Here is a 19,423-nt window from a genome sequence, read left to right on the forward strand (position 1 = left end):
TCAATGAAATAGAGTTTATTAACCCTTGTGCTACCAATTAAATAAATTAACACTATTGGCCAACTGCTAAAACTTATTTGGGTCCAGTAGACAGGTCGGCAGGCGTCTAAGTCTATGTACTTCATTATAATCAGGCATATTTAAAGGGTTGACAAACAGGTTAGGGTACACTGACACTCTTTACTTTCACTACTGTTTTATGTATGATTCATAATGATAGATGGTAGATTAGGGCCCGGTACTTTATGTCTCGATTAACAGCTGGTTAGTTAACCAGGGTTTAATCGGGACCTCTTTAGGGTCTCTTGCGTTGTAATAAATGCAATTTTAATTATTATTATACTTATTTATAATTATAATGATACTTGTAATTGCATTTATTACAAAGCAAGAGACCCTAAAGAGGTCCCGATTAAACCCTGGTTAACTAACCGGCTGTTAATCGAGACATAAAGTACCGGGCCTAGAAGTATTGTAAAAATGTCACAGAAAATGGTAAATTTGATGAGTAATACTTTTGGAATTTTACTTAAAGACCTTACATTGAAAATAGTCAAATTGATATTTTGTACAATATATCTGCTTTTGTGTTTGGGAATAGAAATAGATAACAAATTGAAGATCAACCACCACACAGCAGTTATAAAAAGGAAAATTATAACTAGAGCAAAACACTTCAGAAGTTTAACATACAAGAATGAGGGAATTACGATTGAAACAGCAGCCAATATTTATAAAATGTTTTGCAGGCCCATGCTGGAGTATGGTTCTACAATTTTCTATAATTCTAAAGGTCCTGCCAAAAATAATATAAAAGTGGCTGGAACAACTAGCCTTCGACAGATTACTAGAATGCGTCATCCTGATCATCCACTTCATAATCCATCAAACAGAATGCTGTATGATAAAACTGGAATTGAACCTATTAATGAGAGGCTCAATAAGCTGTTTAAATATCTCTTTATTAATGACAATAAAAAAAAATTTGATTGAGCCCCACATTGTGCAGATACCAGAGGACAGTGCCCGTAGATATCCAGGAAGAACTCTTTTTGAAGAAATCTGCTACACATCAAGACAATAAACAACTCTATTTAAATGATCATCTGTATTGTAACTAATTGTCATAGCCCAGTAAATGAATGGGAAATTCGGTGATACCGTGTTATTTCCAGGGGCAACTCCTAATTGCATGAAAATTTGGATTTAGGTTCTACTTACCCTCCAGTTCGAAAGTTGAAATTGTGCCGTTGGTGGCTTTTACTTGGGGGGTGACAGTCACCCCTTCTCGGGGGTGAAAAAACATACGTTCAAGATAAGACCGGAAATTGATAAATTGACTGATTTTAAGAACTTTTGTTCTATAAAGTTTTTTAACTAAGTCAATACTTTTTGAGTTATTTGCCATTGAAAATGTTGATTTTTCGACAAAAGAAAACTGCGTTTTCAGACGATTTTTCACAAATAACTCAAAAAGTAAATATTTTATCGAAAAAAATATCCCTGTAAAAAGTGTAGCTTTTTTAACCCATTTAAACTTTTTTAAAGTGTTTATAAAACGCTTTGTTTTAATTGTTAACTAAAGTTTTAGCATTAAAAATAAGCAATTTACGCTCAAAATAAAGTTGGCCCTCTGTTTTTTTGTAAAAAATCATGAAAATCTCGCAGTGTTTAGCTCCCCAAATGAAATTAATCGCTACCGCATTACAAACAATTTACTTACCTATATATTTTGTGTATGATCTGTCAGTCTCACCGGTTTAAAGTGTTTATTTTTGAAAGGGTTATAATTGAGAAAGCTTGAATGGGTCACTAATCACGAGTGTATGCAAATTTTGAACAGCCATATCTTAACCAATTTTTGTCTTACGGAGAAACAAAATGAAACTAGCCTATTTATAATAGCAAAACCTACATTTTTTACTCTTTAAGATTTTTCTTATCACTAATACTTTTAAGTTATTTTGAAAAAATGAAATTTTTCAAAAATCTTTAGAAATTTTTTGTTTACTATAATACCAAATGTTTTCAAAAATAAGCACTTCAAACCAATTAAACTTACAGATTATATAAACAATATACATACAGTTAAAATAGATGGTAAAGCCAAACGATTAATTTAATTTAGGGTGCTACATAGGGGGAGATTTCACGATTTTACCTACTTTATTATCACTAATAATAGGGAAAGATAAGAGTAAGCCTGTGCCTTAAGGTACTAGTACACTTTAGAAGACCAAAAATAATCATTTTTTTCAAGAATTATTTTCTCAAAACCTTTAATAAAAATGAACATAAAACTTTTTACATATAAATACATAACTCTTAGAGAGTACAAAAAATATACGTTTTTTCATTTATGCACGTACACTAATATTGTAGAGGGCGCAAAAGTCGAGGCCTCGAAAAATGATGGCGGACAGTTAATCTCAGGATTGGGATATCTGAAACAAAAAAATCGTACTGCGTTCGAAAGAAGAAGGTTTCATACGTGACAATTTACCACAATTTGACCAAAAAATAAAAAATAAATATTTTTTAACCATGAAAAACTAAAGAAAAACGGGCGATTTTTTCACAAAATTTTTTTAAATTTCCGTAAAATCTTGTTTTTGTAGAATTTTTCACTAATGGTGGTAAATTGTCACGTAAGAAACCTTCCTTTTTCAAATGCCGTACAATTTTTTTGTTTCTGATATTCCAATCCTGAGATTAACTGTCCGCCATCGGAACTACTTTTTTTCGAGGCGTCGATTTTGGCGCCCTCTACAATATTAGTGTACACGCATAAATGAAAAAAGATATATTTTTTGTATTCTCTAAGAGTTAGATATTAATATGTAAAAAGTTTTATATTCATTTTTAATAAAGGTTCTGAGAAAAAAAATCTTGAAAAAATGCTTATTTTTTATCTTCTAAAGTGTACTAGTACCTTAATCCCTCGAGAAAGATTTATGTAGTACTTAAGCGAATCACAAGTGCTTTTTTCTCTCTTTGACACACATACCTATTTGATTTTAGATTTATTTTTATTAACTTACGCTCTTGTTAATCAAAATACAGAGTTGGCGCAATGGTATCAAATTATTGAAATTTCAGGATGCATCTATTCATGTAAATTTTATTTCATTTGAGTGACATTATATTTTCCATAAGATGTAAGCAGTCTCCTTTCCGTTACCTATATTGATAGTTCCCACCTTTAGACGTATTGGAGGAGTTTGTCAACTACCACTGTGATAGTGACAGTTTCAGTTGACATACTCCTCCGATGCGTATAAAGGTGGGAAATTATCAATATAATGTAAATGTATAGGTTTCTATTGATAATTTCCCACCTCTACTAGGTACATCTCTTTTTATCCCAACAACATACAGTGAAACTTGGATAATTCGAATTAAAAAATAAATCTACAAAAATGAGGATTACCTACAAAAACATCTGCAAATAATGATAAATATCAGTAGTTGATCAGCAAAAAACAGTAGTTGATCATTTTTATCGCTGGAGATGTTTTTGTTCCTATTCTTGCCCGAGTTTTGTCAACCTAAAAAAATGGGAAAACAAATTTCGGCCAAAAATACCAATTAAAAAATTTGCAAGCTATAAAAAAGACCGACTTTATTTTTTTCCAAAGAGACCCGAAATTTTTAGCTTCTTTTTAGAATTTAGCTTCTCAGTAATGACAAAAGATTCTAAGATATTCAGAAAAGATAGTAGAAAAGTTTGAATTATCCAAAATAAAATTCGAATTATTCACGACTTTTTACCATTACTTATATAGGAAATGCTAGGGACCAGAATGCAGTCTTCAATCAATGTATACTCCCTGTTTTAATATATGGCTCTCAGACATGGACGTTTACAAAAGAGAATATGGAAAAAATAGCAAAGACAGAAAGAGCCATGGAAAGACAAATGCTGAACATTAAATTATCAGACAGGAAAAGAAATGAATGGATCCGTAACAAAACAAAAGTGAAAGACGTCTCTACCCAAGTAGCAAAGCTTAAATGGAAGTTTGCCGAACACACCCTACGGCAGAAGGATGAAAGATGGACTAAGATGGTAATACATTCGAGACCATGGAACCACAAACGAAAAAGGGGAAGGCCACAGATGTGATGGTCAGATGACCTGAAGAAACACACTGGGTCAAAATGGATGCAAATTGCCCAAGATAGAGAGGCATGGAAGAAGGAAGAGGAGGCCTATATCCAAGGATGGATGTTTAGGGCTGATTAGAGGGACCAGAATAAAAATTCGAATTAAAGAAGATTTCGAATTATGGAAGTTCGAATTAAGCAGGTTCCACTGTATTAATGTTTTACATCTTTAGCGTTATTTTGCTGGACCCAAAGAAGGGTCTCTATATTCTTTTATACCTCGAGGAGTTTTTGAAACAAACATCATCATCCAGCCTTCTGCATCCAAAGTTGAACATAGGCCTCCCCTAATCTCTTCCAGTTTTGTCGATCTTGGGCTTTCTGCAACCAATTCCCAGCAATCCTTTTGACGTCGTCTGTCCATCGTGTAGGTGGTCTACCTCTACTTCTTCTGTCTTCTCTTGGTCTCCATACTGTAATTTTTTGGGTCCACCTCCCGTCCTTCATTCTGGCTACATGGCCCGCCCAATTCCACTTCAGCCATGCTACTCGTTCTATGACATCTGTGACGCCTATCGTTCTTCTGATTTCTTCGTTTCTGACCCTGTCTCTGAGAGTCAGTCCAAGTAGTGACCGTTCCATTCTTTGGGCCTCTTTAAGTTTCATTGCTGTGGCCTGGGTTAACGATAATGTTTTGGCACTGTAAGTCATGACTGGAAGCACACATTGGTTGGACGTCTTTTTTTTCAAATATTTTTTTTTCAAATATTATACATTTGAAAAGTAGTTTAGATTAGTTCATATTGACTACCTGGATTAGAAGAAGATGGGTATTGTAGTAAGTACAGCTACGCACACTAAGTAAATATTTTGAGGTGCCTGTGTTTTATATTTATATTTCATCATAAGCATTTTATGAAGCTTTTATTATTTTTGCTTATAAAATAAAGAACAATAGTTTCAATGTACTCATTTACTACTCAATATAAAAGATGGATATCTCAAGAGCTGAATTTTTGTGGTGTGGCTCTTGGAGAAAATGTTGCAAATTCAGAGTTACATGAAATGGTGTTTTGCAGATATTTATGTTTATTTACAAATGCTATTTACAAACCAACACAAGATTTTACTTATTGATAGACAGCTCTTCCCTTTTAGAGAGAGAACAAAATTCACTGAGTATACGCCTTCGAAGCCTGCTAAAGGTGCTAAATGTGACATAAAAGTGTGGTGAATATAAGTATGACTAGATATTTCACCACTTTGCCTTTAGCTAAAGCTATAAAAATAATCTATGGAGACCTAAACGCCAAAGTTGGAAGAGAACAGAAATTCCAACCCACAATAGGTAGGCACAGTCTCCATGAGCAATCAAATGACAATGGCGATAGGTTAATAAACATAGCAAGATCACTTAACATGGTGATTGCTAGAACATACTTCGCTCGTAAAGATATACACAAGGGTACCTGGAAGTCCCCAGATGGACTGGCAGTAAATATGATAGATCATGTTATTGTAGACTTGAGACACCAATCGAATATAATAAACGTCCGCACCAGAAGAGGGGCAAATGCGGATTCTGATCACTACCTGGTCGAAAGTAGAGTAAGGGCTAGAATTTCAAACATCAAAAAGGAAAGAGGCTCTAAACATGAACGATACAAGGTAGAAGGACTCAAAGAAACAAACAAAAATAAAGAGTATAAGGAAAAGATAAGCATCAAACTAGAAAACAGACCAAAACATGAAAACCCAAATAAGGAGTGGGAAGAGTGCAGAGAAATCATAAAAGAGACAGGTAAAGAAGTATTAGGCATAGAAGGTAAAGAAAGAAGAACAAGAACGAATGACTGGTTTGACGAAGAATGTCAGATTATAACAGACAGAAAAAACAGAGCATATTTACTGATGCAACAGGGGCACAGAACCCGACAAGCAGAGGAAGAATATAAACAACTACGCAAAGAAGAAAACTCACCGAAGAAAAAAGAGAGAATATGTGAACAAAGAACTTCAAGAACTGCAAGGACTAAGTAGATCGACAGAGACAAGAAAATTTTATCAGAAACTGAACAAAAGCAGAAAAGACTTCAAACCGAGAACGACGATGTGTAGAGATAAGGAAGGTAATATATTGACAAACAGCAAGAGATACTAAGAAGATGGACAGAACATTTTACGGAAAAGCTTGAAGAGGATGGGAGTGAGACGAACCCTGATATACCATTAGACCAAGCAGACAACAGAGAAAAGAGTCCACCAACAATAGCCGAGATTAGAACAGCAGTAGACAAATTAAAGAACAATAAATCACCGGGATCGGATCAAGTAGCATCGGAATTACTGAAGGAAGGAGGAGACGCACTACAGAAAACAATACATGAATTGATAACAAAGATATGGTCAAATAAACAGCTACCAGCGGAGTGGAATAGTGGTATCATTGTACCATTACATAAAAAAGGGAATCAGTTAGTATGTGGAAACTACCGTGGAATCACGCTGCTGAATGCAGCATACAAAATAATGTCCAACGTCATTTATGAAAGACTTAGACCACACGCTGAAAAAATAGTTGGCAGGTACCAAAGTGGCTTCTGTAGACAGAAGTCAACAATAGACCAGATATTTGTTCTGCGACAGATCCTCGAAAAAACAAGTGAACATAACATCGACACACATCATCTCTTCATAGACTTCGAAAGCGCATATGACAATATAAACCGAGAATTCTTAATAAAAGCAATGAAAGAATTTAATATACCAACACAACTAATAGAACTGATAAAAGAATCTCTAAAAGTAGAAAGTAAAATCCGGATACAAAACGAACTAACGGAAACAATAGATGTGAAAAAGGGACTACGCCAGGGAGACGCTCTATCATGCATCTTTTTCAACATCGTACTCGAGAAAATAATAAGGGACACAACAGTCAATACTCGAGGAAGAATAATTAATAAAAGCGTGCAAATACTAGCATTTGCAGATGATGTTGACATAATCGCAAGATCAAGAAGAGAAATGATAGAGGCCTTCAATCAAATAGAACGAGCTGCACAAAATAGTGGCCTTAAAATCAACCAGAACAAAACAAAATATATGCAGGTAAGTAAAAACACAGAAATAAGGCAGCCACAAAATATAACAATAGGAGAATACAACATTGAGGGGGTAAAAAACTTTACATACTTGGGATCCCTAGTCACATCTGATAATAACGTAGCAGAGGAAGTGAAGAGGCGAATATTTATTGCCAATAAAAGTTACCATGGCTTAATTCGGCAACTAAGATCAGACAACGTCGTAAGGAAAACAAAATGCCAAATATACAAAACCTTAATAAGACCGGTACTCACATACGGCTCAGAAACCTGGACACTCACTAAAAGAGAGGAAACATTGCTAGCCACCTTTGAAAGAAAAATCTTGCGACACATATATAAGGGCACAAAAGAAAATGGAATTTGGCCAAGAAGGTACAACTTTGAACTATACGAAATATACCAGGATCCGGACATCATAACATTCTTTAAATAGGACGGCTGCGTTGGATGGGATATGTAGAAAGAATGGAAGAAGGCGAAATACCAAACAAAATATTCAAACAGATGCCAGTAGGAAAAAAAAAACAAGAGGAAGACCGAAGCTGAGATATTTAGAACAAATAGAAAATGATATAAAAACCTTAAAAATAAAAAACTGGAGAAAAAAAGCACGAAACAGATCAGAGTGGAGAAGAATCCTGGAACAGGCCAAGACCCAGAAAGGGCTGTCGAGCCAATGATGATAATGATGATTGTAGTAAGTACAGCTACGCACACTAAGTAAATATTTTGAGGTGCCTGTGTTTTATATTTATATTTCATCATAAGCATTTTATGCAGCTTTTATTATTTTTGCTTATAAAATAAAGAACAATAGTTTCAATGTACATACTCATTTACTACTCAATATAAAAGATGGATATCTCAAGAGCTGAATTTTTGTGGTGTGGCTCTTGGAGAAAATGTTGCAAATTCAGAGTTACATGAAATGGTTTTTTGCAGATATTTATGCTTATTTACAAATGCTATTTACAAACCAACGCAATATTTTACTTATTGATAGACAGCTCTTCCCTTTTAGAGAGAGAACAAAATTCACTGAGTATACGCCTTCGAAGCCTGCTAAAGGTGCTAAATGTGACATAAAAGTGTGGTGAATATAAGTATGACTAGATATTTCACCACTTTGCCTTTAGCTAAAGCTTTTCTTTAGCGAAACTGCACTATCATTGTTTTTGACAAAAAAAACAAGCCATGCATTCCTCAAGAAATGAAAGCTTCAAAAACAAGGGAACTTTCTTTTCAACACTTTTTTTTTGCTTTCATGAAAAAGTTACGATGCAGTCTTTATTATGTGCTGAATAAAAACAAAGCTGTGATTTTGCTCAGCATGATGCTCTATGATAAAAAGATGTGCGATGCAGTACATAAGAAACCAGAAATAATTTTTTTTTATAGTAAATTCAAAACTGTTGTTGGTGTAATGGATAAAATTAGAATCCGATAAACTATGCAACAGCGAACATTCAGTTGACCACTTGTTATCTTCTTCAATATTCTCAGCATCTCGTCTCTTACTCCCTACAGTATTTATTACAAACATAAATAAATAATACCAAAGAAAATTAACCAAAGGAGACTTCTTTGCTCCAACTTGCTGAAGAATTATCTATGTTATTGACTGAAGAGCGAGCTTCAAATCAGCAGATTAGGAACATTAAACTTGAAACATTAAAGTTCGGACATTCATCAAGGTTATGTATCCCGAAACGCAATGGTATATCAATTTGCTTATGGATTTTTTAAACTGACATGCCATATAAAAGCCAAATAGAATTATGCATTTTGAAACTACAGTAGAGCGTCGATTATCCGAACGTCGATCCGCACTCGAGTACTGAGCAAGCGTTAGTAATTAACGCTTAAAATATCTTCAATTGTGTATCCAAAAATATGTTGTTGCAAAGACTGCACTTTCTTGGTTAATTGCTATTTGTCATTATCAAGGTATAAATAAATATACAGTTATATAAATATGGTTTTTATTCACTTGTGGATAAATATGTATGACAATCTCAATATAGTTCGATTATCCGAACAAATCGGTTTTCCGAACACCCATGTCCCCCAATTAGTTCGGATAATCGACGCTCTACTGTACTTGACTTAACTTGTTACTCATCTCATGTTTGTCGGCATTTTTAATTGTTTATTTACATTTTATGCTTAGAGTAAGCATTCTACAAAAAAATCACCAGAATAACTTTCGTCCTAAAATAACCCAAATTATTTTAAAAACAAGTGTTGAACTAAAAATGACTAGGTTGCCATGGAAACTTTTGTAAACTTTTAAACATACATACAATGCGACAAGCGAGAAGTGGCGGCTGACCTTCTCGTATTTTGCATTTGTCGCTGTGTATTTTCGCTCAAGGTCACGCGCCACCTCTGGCTTGTCAGATTGTACATACAGTTGAGTCCACGAGTCTTTACCCGTGCGTCATTAATACCTGGCGAGATAAAACACATACTTTTTATCTAGCATCATTCTCTTCCACGCATGAAACTCATGACAAACCAGCTGCCGTTTGTTATTAAGTAAAAACACATGTTATTTTTATGAACCATCTAGACTGAGTGCATTGAAAAGAGATAGGTACAAAAAAAGACGATTCGGTATGTTTTCATATTTTAAGCACAATTTGTTGACGTTTCTGCTTTGTTTACTTTTGTGGCTGTCAGTCAGTTGAATTTTTTGCGGTTTTTGTCGAATTTTTGCGTTTTGAAGTTTGTTTATATTACACAAACAGTTGTTTTCACAACTAATTTTATATTGGGCTTTGAAATTTTAAGGTAAATAATTATATTTTGGCAATTAATATTTAAAACGTACAAAGCTAACGTCATTCACACAGTAAAGAAATGAATGTGTTTAAATTTCCGTCAAAGTGAATAAAATAACAAAAATAAAATATGTTATTGAATTTTTTTTATAAATTGTTTATTTATTTATTAATCAATAATAATAAAAGAATTTATTAAGCTACTTCAAATGTAGCTGTAATTCTGCACAAAAATTTTGAAGCAAAACTTACATTTGACATTCTATATATTTGATAACGTCAAATTTTATAATAAAACCCGTAATCGGAACAGTAGCCACTTTCTGTCAGTTGTTGTTGTGTGAAATAGATTTCCGACTTATTTCGTATGCTTTAAATGATGACGCACGGGTAAAGACTCAGGGACTCAACTGTATTGTATGAGCAAATATTAAAACAAGTTTCAACTTGTACTTGTAGGCATGTAATCTCCCTTTTTCGACAAAAACCACCCGCAAATCATTGAATAAATATTGCCAAAAGTGAAAAATAAATATATTTATGATCTATGTATGACAATACAATTATTACAGATAAAAACCATAATGCGGTATTATCCAGTTTCGCTTTATAACATTGTGTATTGTTGATAAAAATGGAATATGTTGTTCACATTGTTTACATATTATATAAATATAATCATTTAAATATAATTTACATTATTATTATCCAAGCTGCAGAACAAGTTTATGAAGGATTTAATTAAGTAGATAAGGTGATTGTAGTTAATGGGTTAATTTTCTTTAACAGATTCTGTAACATTTTGACTGTCCTTTTGTTATGAATTGCTAAAAATATTTGAAGTATTGTAAAAACCCCTTTAAGTAAATAAATAATTTGTTTTATGTTATTATTCACTCTAATAACATTTTCAGTCATACATGTTTGAAGGTCAGTTTTAAACAATAGGAGTATAAAACATTTACATATTATAAAAAAAGACACATACACACCCAAAAAAACTACTTGCCTAATATTCAAAGTTTTTTTCATGATAGAAGGATAAGGGGTCATCTCTGTCCTTTTGTTATGAATTGCTAAAAATATCAAAGTATTCCTTGAAGTACATATTGTAAAAACCCTTTCAAGTAAATAAATAATTTGTTTTATGGTATTCACAATAACATTTTCAGTCATACATCTTTGAAGGTCAGTTTTAAACAATAGGAGTACAGTGGAACCTCGATAAATCGGATTAATCGGGACCGCGGCCGATCCCGGTTATCGAAAATTCGAGTTAGCCGGAGAATATGGTAAAACTTAATAAAAGACATATAAATAATAAACAAATACACATTATAATTATTGCAAAATCATGAAATACATATTGCACAGTACAACTAAATTACGTACAGTTGTATAGGTACAGTATTGTTTATTTCTTGGTAAAAACTCAGTCAAAGTGAAAAAAAGAACTGAAAAAAAGTGTGTGTACTTTGTACGCACGTAAGAAGATATTCTTTTATTATATAAGAGGTAATTTAAACGAAGTAAATATACTTAAAAGGTTATTTGTACTTATTTTATTTAAAAATCAAACTAACTTTCTTATCTACCACTTTCAAAAAAGAAGAATATCTTCAAAAATTATATAATAATATACTTACAATGATAAAATCTATAAAAAAAATAAAAAAATAATAACTTGCTTGGGGCTTGAACCCACTTCACGTCTACTGCGCCGTACGAAAGTTGACGGTATTTCAAACTGCACCACATTCGCGTATACGTCATGTGGGAATATACACAAACTAAACGTTTACAAAATAAATTTATATGAATTTAATAAAATTATTAGTTTGATTTTTGTCGAAATAAAATACAACAAAATATAGAGTAAGAAAACGATATATGAGATGAAGATTTGTAGAAAGTTTGTTCGTAATCAGATTATGTAAATTAAAGCATTGCCTACTAATAGGTAACTACATTATTTTGTTTACATTTTCCAAATAGATAGGTATTGAAACTATTAGGTATTTCCAACTGAAACATTTAGAATTACGTACCTGCGGCTTTTCAAAACTATTTAAAAAGTCACTATAATTATAAATTTGATTTTATTTCTGTCCACACATCAATAAAAACTAATATTATACAATATTTTTGTTTACCGATAACCTCCATATTGAACAATTATTGACAGATCATTTCAAAATTTCAACACCCAATCAGAGCCCGTATAACGATTAATACCATACTGTCGGTGTGCGCATGCGCGCGGATCAATCAAATTTTACCCTCAATCGATTCGCCGCTAAAGAAGAATATCTTCAAAAATGTTTGTTTTGTTTGATAAAAATCGGTCCGGGTTATCGGAGGCCGACTTATCGGGGTTCCACTGTATACCTATAACATTTACATAATTATATAAAAAAGACGCACACATACATACCCAGGAAAACTACTTGCCTAATATTCAAAGTTTTTTCATTATAGAAGGATAAGGGGTCATTAACACTACAATTTAAAAACAATGTAAATTTTACACTGTGCTCCAAAAAAGATGAACACGTTATATTTGATGATATTTTTTAATTGTCCTTAAAAAATAAACTAATAAGTAATATTAAGTAAGGGATTAACTATAGGTACCTACCTAAATACAGGATGTTTCGATTTATTTTAATTTGTCTAAAAGAAATATGCTTTACTTATTGTCACTGAAAATTTTACAATTTTATGGACAAAGCTTACAAAGAGACAGAAAAAAACAAAAACTAATACTATTTACTGACGTCTATATTATAAAATAAAAGATAACGAAATAAAACAAAAATAAACACAATATATTGCAAAATGTATTTAAATCGCAAATTGCATAATCAACATTAGGAACTAATAAGTTTAAACTGGTGCATATGATATTAAGATGTAGATAAAAATACTACTTGTGCGTAATGGTACTATAATTTTGTAGTTTTTCATTTCTATGTTATTTTGGAAGATGCTATAAATTGATTTCCTTCAAAACAGATCTTATCGCATAGCAAGCTGAGGCTAGATTCTTCAAATCGATATGAAGGGACCATTTAAGGTGTCTGTCTAAAAAAATACCAAGAAATCTTACAGAATCAACGGTAATAATCTGGCTGTTATTAAGAGGCAAAGGTTGAAAAGCTCCTTTATAGGATAATGCTACTGTTTTATCTACATGAAAAGAGAGCAAATTAGAGTCAGACCAGATTTTTATTGTAAGTGGATCAGAAGTATGAAGAATTGCAATATTTGAGTTGCTCCAAGTGATACTGGTATCAACGGTACTGTAACAATGTAAGGTTTTAGAAAAAATGAAGTATCTACGAATCGGGGACAAATTTGTTTTTGGGCCTTAATAGAATACTGTTTCTCCTAGTTTAACAGATATTTATTATAAGAATTTTTTTTTCAGGGTGGTCAAAATATTAGATTGTTCTATTAGCACATTCAAGCTGTGATAACATACTGTGATAAATGGAAAACTCTGTATTTTATTAGTCTGTCTTGTGGCAAATTCACTTAGCTTCCAAAGTATATTGCGATTTCCTATATACCTATCTCTGTTCATTTCTTAAATATTTAAAGATTTCCTAGTTTGTAAGGTTTTGTAATCAAGTATGTCGTAATTCTTGTAATCAAGTATGTTGTGGTTAGGTATGTACACCACATCAACAAACACCGGCGATATACATAGCTAAGATATTAATGCCTGGTTTCACCAACAAACCTTAAGCTCTAGCTTAGCTAAGCTCAGCGTATAGATCCATAATTTTCGATTTTTATCTATAAATCATCGAAAAAATTGAATTTTTCATATCGAAAAAAATTTATTTTTTCTTATTTTATTGCACAGGGTGTTTTATTATTTTAGTTGAATTTGGGCTACATGTGACATTGAATTATATTCTTAGTTTAAACATTTCACAAACCGCTTACAATCCCGTCGGATTGAGTATGAGAGTATGTATTCAATATACAGATGGACCAAGACTAGCAACGTCGGAAAAAAAATCATTTTAAGACGGCTGATTATTTCATATATTGTTCCCTATGCTTTCTCTAACACCGTACCGGCCATCTGGCTACTGCTACAGGTTGCGTTCATAACTGCGCAGCACACTTGTACAGGTAAACATATCGAATTTAAAATTATTGTAAAACGAAAAATTTTCTTTCTCATTACTTTTTAAACATTATTAGAAATATGAACTGTAATTGCCATACATTTCTGTGGTTTAAAAAGTAATGGCAACAAAATTTTTCGTCCTAAAATAATTTAAATTCATTATACAGGGTGATTGATGAGTGTGATAAAGCTCAGTAGATCCGATATAGTAATATCCAGTAGATCAGTAGATCCGATATAGTAATAGATAGCAATAAAAGTTAATAATAAAAATTGTGGCCAACTTTCAGCTTCACATTACGAAATTAGTTAGATTGTTATAGGGTGTTCGATAACATAGTGGCAGACCAAACTTATGTTTTTTTAAATAGAACACCCTATATTTTATTTTATATTCGAAATCCTCCTTACTTCCCCATCACAAAAATATAAAGGTTTGTTATGTTATATAAGGCTTTTACAAAGTTAGAAACAATTTTTTATGAAAATCGTAACAAGTTCAGCTCCCTGTATATAAATAAAAAAAAGCACAACAGCGATGGATTATTGGTGCCATATTTTTGAAGTTATACTTCTTTACCGGCGATAGAGGGTGATTTTTTTATATGTTAAAACCTATCAGCCCGGCGCATGCGCATTATAACTTTGTTCTGATTGGATGTTCAAATGACATGTCAAAAATTATCCGATATGGCAGTTGTGGTTTGGAGGTAAAGGTAAAGGTAAACAAATGTATAATATATTAGTTTTATTATTGTGAGGACAGAAACAAAAAAGTTTATAATATTGTAGTGACTTTTAAATAGTTTTTAAAAGCAACAGGTACGTAATAATTGTTAATGTATCATGGGTATAAACCTACCTATTTGATCTGCCAAAATACATAGTATGTAATACTTTTATTTATATAATTTGATTACCATCAAAATTTCTATCAATATTCACCTAATATATTGTTTTTTACTCTATGTTTTGTTGTATTTTTTCAATTCTAAATCATTTCAATTCAAAATTAAAATAATTTGATCAATTTTCAAAATATCAAAATATCACAAGTTTAATCCGTTTAGTTAGTCGATCTTCGTAAATAATGACACATAGTGTCCCTGGCTAAGCGGAGAAGGCGAATGAATTCCAATACCAACAGCTCTTATCAGCGCTGGTTCGAGTACCGATAGAAACTTTCTTTTTTGTTTTTTTTAATACATTTTATGATTGTAAGTATATTTATTATATAATTGTATTTTCAGAAAATACGTATTTAGTTAAAAAAATTTTCGACAATTAATGTTCAGACATCATTTGTGGCTTGTTTAATGTGTTTGTGTGTGTTTTATTCTTTTATTATTTAATTTTTGGCACTGTTCTAATAAAAATGTTTGAGAAGTAGTAAGTATAAATTAGTTTAATATTTAAACAAAATATAAATAAAAAGTATATCAATTTCGTTTAAATCATATAATAGAAGTATAACTTCTTACGTGCGTACAAAGTACACACACATTCTTTTTTTGTTGATTGTGAAATTTTGATATTGCTAATTTTCCTTATATCGAATACAGGATGAGTCAAAACGCAAGTACATTCTTTTCTCAGAAATTTTAAATGGAACACCCTGTATTTTATATTATTATCGAAAAATATCATTACCGTACTTTAATTTTTGTATAATATTCTCTATGCCTAAATTTTACAGTTTTCGAGATATTTTCATTTTTCAGAGCAAGTTATTAATTAGGGCATTTTATTTAAAATTACTGTGAAAATAATGTACTTGCGTTTTGACTCACCCTGTATTCGATATAAAAAAAATTAGCAATATCAACCATTTTTATAAATTTTGACAATCAACGAAAAAATATGGCACCAATAAACCATTGCTGTTGTGCTTATTTTTATTTATACAGGGAGCTGAACTTATTACGATTTTAATAGAACATTGGTTATAACTTTGTGTAAATACCCTGTATAACATAACAAACCTTTATATTTTTGTGATGGGAAGGTTAAGAAGATTTCGAATATAAAATAAAATATTCCATTTAAAAAAAAACAAAAGTTTGGTCTGCCACTATGTTATTGAACACCCTGTAACATTGTAACTAATTTTGTAATGTGAAGCGCAAAGTTAGCTACAATTTTTGTTATTAACTTTTATTGCTATCTATTACTATAGCGGATCTACTAAGCTTTTTCACACTAATCAATCATCCTGATTTTGTGTTTACCTGTACAGGTGTGCTGCGCAGTAATGAACGCAACCTGTATCAGCAGCCAGATGGCCGGTACGGTGTTCGAGGAAGCATAGGGAACAATATATGAAAGAATCAGCCGTCTTAAAATGATTTGTCGAAAACGTTGCTAGCTCTTAGACCAAGAGGTTACCTATATTTATATATGGAAATATTCATGGTTCCGAAACCTTCGTCAATGAATTGGCTTATTAGCAGATGAATTTACATGCCGCGCAAGATTGGGATCAGTATCGGCAAATTGTCAAGGAAGCTAACCACGCCTAAAATTGGGGCACTGTACTCAAAGAAGAAGAAGAAGAAGAAGCAATTAAACAAGCAAACAGACCAACGAGTTAAAGAAGCAAAAGAGATATTATAGTTCAGGGATAGATGTAAGGAAGTAGAAGACCTCCAGGTTCATTATCAATTACATCAACTTTAAAAATTCTGTGAAGATTATTGGATGTTTCTAAGAAAACTATGTACTAACACAATAATAAACCTTACATGTAGTTAGTCATTGCATATTACATAATTGTATGGAATCAAAAGCTGGTTTTGTAAATAATAAGTTAATGAAAAGTATTAAATGATATTACATACTTCTATTAACTTGAACAAAATGACAGAAACGTAAGAGCATTGTGCTTGGACATGTAAACACTCACCATATTCAAAATACGCTAGTCACAATCACTAAACATGCTGCCTGTCTACTGTGACTGGATTTTACATATATAGTGTTCCTTGTTAAATTTCTTGATACATATATTATAATAATAATTATGGTGCCTCCCAATCGAGTACCTTTGTATTACACCGGTTCTTGTAAACAAGAACCTGTTTCAATATTTGTATACAATGGTAAGAATGTGGCATTTTTGGACGGCACAATTCATCAAAATAAGAACTAATTATCTTGATGAATTGTTATATCTAGTTTGAATTAGAATAATTGTGGTAAAAACGCTGAAAGCCTTGAGATTTACATAATAATTTGATTCTTAATCAAGTATTTAAAAATATTGACAAAGATTAAGTATGTACTGATTTTAAAAAAGTCCCCACCCAAACACAGGTTGTCCAGTTTTCGTGAAATATGTTCGAAGCCATCCTATGCTCATTTAGCTTTAAACAGAGGACAAACTGCAGCACTTCTCTGTGTAGTGACGTAAGAAGAGAATATTCTCGGCCAGAATATTCTCGTTCTAGGGAATATTCTCTTGAGAGTTGCTTCGTCCTTAATCGTGCTAAGACGATACATAACAAAGAAAAATGAAAAACGGAAAATGTGGATACGGCTTTTCTAAGTAAACGAGAAACAATGAGTAATTTAACTATGGAAATAATGCTAGACAATTATTTGTTTAAGAATTTTACAAGAATGTCAAAAAGTGATTTTGAATTATTAATAAATATGATAGGACCAAGAATAGAGAAGAAAGATCAAACATGAGAAACGCAATACCAATCTCAACAAGATTAGCAATTGTTGTTTATATATACTAACAGTTTTAGTTTAATGTATTTATTCAGGGTGCACTACTCTTCAATTTGTCTCATAGTTCCAGAAGTATGCCAAGTTCCACAACTCTGGACGTAAATGTACTGCATTAATAAACCTTATTGTGATTTCAGTTGACAACATATTCATCTTTTCTTTGTATATTTGGACAAAACCAAATTAAATTTCAACAGAGTACGGGAAATAAAAAGGAAATACAGAGCAAGATGCAAATTTTTCCACAGCAGTTTGACTTTATCGGCAACGCATCAGGCATTGCAATAGTGTTCAAATACCAGTAAAATTTCGGCCACACGGCTCAGCCAAACGGCGATATTTTCATTAGATGGCTGTAATGTTGCCAGAAACATACCAAACATATATTTTCGGCAACATATTGCTTCAAAAACTAGCCCGTCTAAATGCCCCTTTAAACGTAGACCAATCCATGACTGAGCTGATGACTCGTGAAAAATAAAATCCCCTATAGGTTGAGCTAATGAAAGAAATAGATTCTGAACCTGAGGCCTCATGTTTTTTCTGATGAAATCACCACATCAATTACTTGCATTATTTGTTGTTAAGAAAGTGATAACAAGTAAGTTCATTTGAAATGTTAATTAGGGGGTGATTTTCCCGATTTCTTACCAAAAAAAGGGATCAACTTTATTTTGAGCGTAACTTGTTTACTTTTGATTCTAAAAAATATTTTTAAAAAACAAAAATAAGCATTTTTTAAACACTTTAAAAAAGTTAAATAGAGTTTTCCAAAAAAAAGGCTTCGTTTTTTGGTTATGGCACGTTAAAATATACGATTTGGAATTTGGCGAATATGAAACTATTTTTCATTAGCTATAACTCTGCTTCTACTAGGTACAGTCGTACAGTGACCTAATATATACACCAACTTTTTCACTTTGTTACGTGCTATATTTTTGATAATAATTTTTTTCCACCAAATACTTACTTGATTGTCACAGTCATGATGTGAACAAGTCAGATTCGAGCTCATTGGTACCTAGATCATGAAACACTGGATATTTTAAACATCTATGTTTAAATTCACATCTTATTTCTATGTTACTATGACGGATTAATTGTAACGGGATTTTACCTAAATATTTTTTACTTTGGTGGTTAGCATGTTAGTTTCAAGCAAACACTGATGATGATCGGTCAACCGATTGAAAACTAGTTCTGTTTTTGATGTAGCCCTGTATAGGGATTTTAACACATATTATTATAAAGGATTTTATGGTTTTTTTATATATACAGGGTGGTGAATCGTAAAGCGGGCCATAGGTAACTCAATGTAAAATGCTAAACTGTTAAATTCCTGCTTCCCTAATTATTTTACATCAAAAGTCATGAGATAATATTTGTAGAGGATTGAAATCTGTATTAAAAACAAAAGTTATAATTGTTCTATGGTTTAAACACATTCAAAAATTTTGAACAATATGATACATTTTCCATAGTAGGTATGTGTGTAAAATTTAGGCCCACGTTACTATTTAACTAACAGTGCGCACAGTATTGAT

General features: G+C 32.0%; 2 protein-coding genes across 2 annotated transcripts in view; one reads left to right on the forward strand and one right to left on the reverse strand.

Annotated features, from left to right (window-relative positions):
* Positions 1-17,145, reverse strand: part of LOC114331754 (sodium/hydrogen exchanger 9B2) — a 264,063-nt gene extending 246,918 nt beyond the window's left edge. Inside the window, exon 1 of the mRNA XM_050650887.1 lies at positions 17,047-17,145. The gene's annotated coding sequence lies outside the window, so the exon portion shown is untranslated. The remainder of the gene's footprint in view (positions 1-17,046) is intronic.
* The window catches only part of LOC114331753 (tetraspanin-33), a 59,921-nt gene that overhangs the window by 771 nt on the left and 39,727 nt on the right, over positions 1-19,423 (forward strand). The gene's annotated exons all lie outside the window — the stretch shown is intronic.

This window comes from Diabrotica virgifera, chromosome 5 (genome assembly GCF_917563875.1).
Source record: "Diabrotica virgifera virgifera chromosome 5, PGI_DIABVI_V3a".
NCBI lineage: Eukaryota > Metazoa > Arthropoda > Insecta > Coleoptera > Chrysomelidae > Diabrotica > Diabrotica virgifera.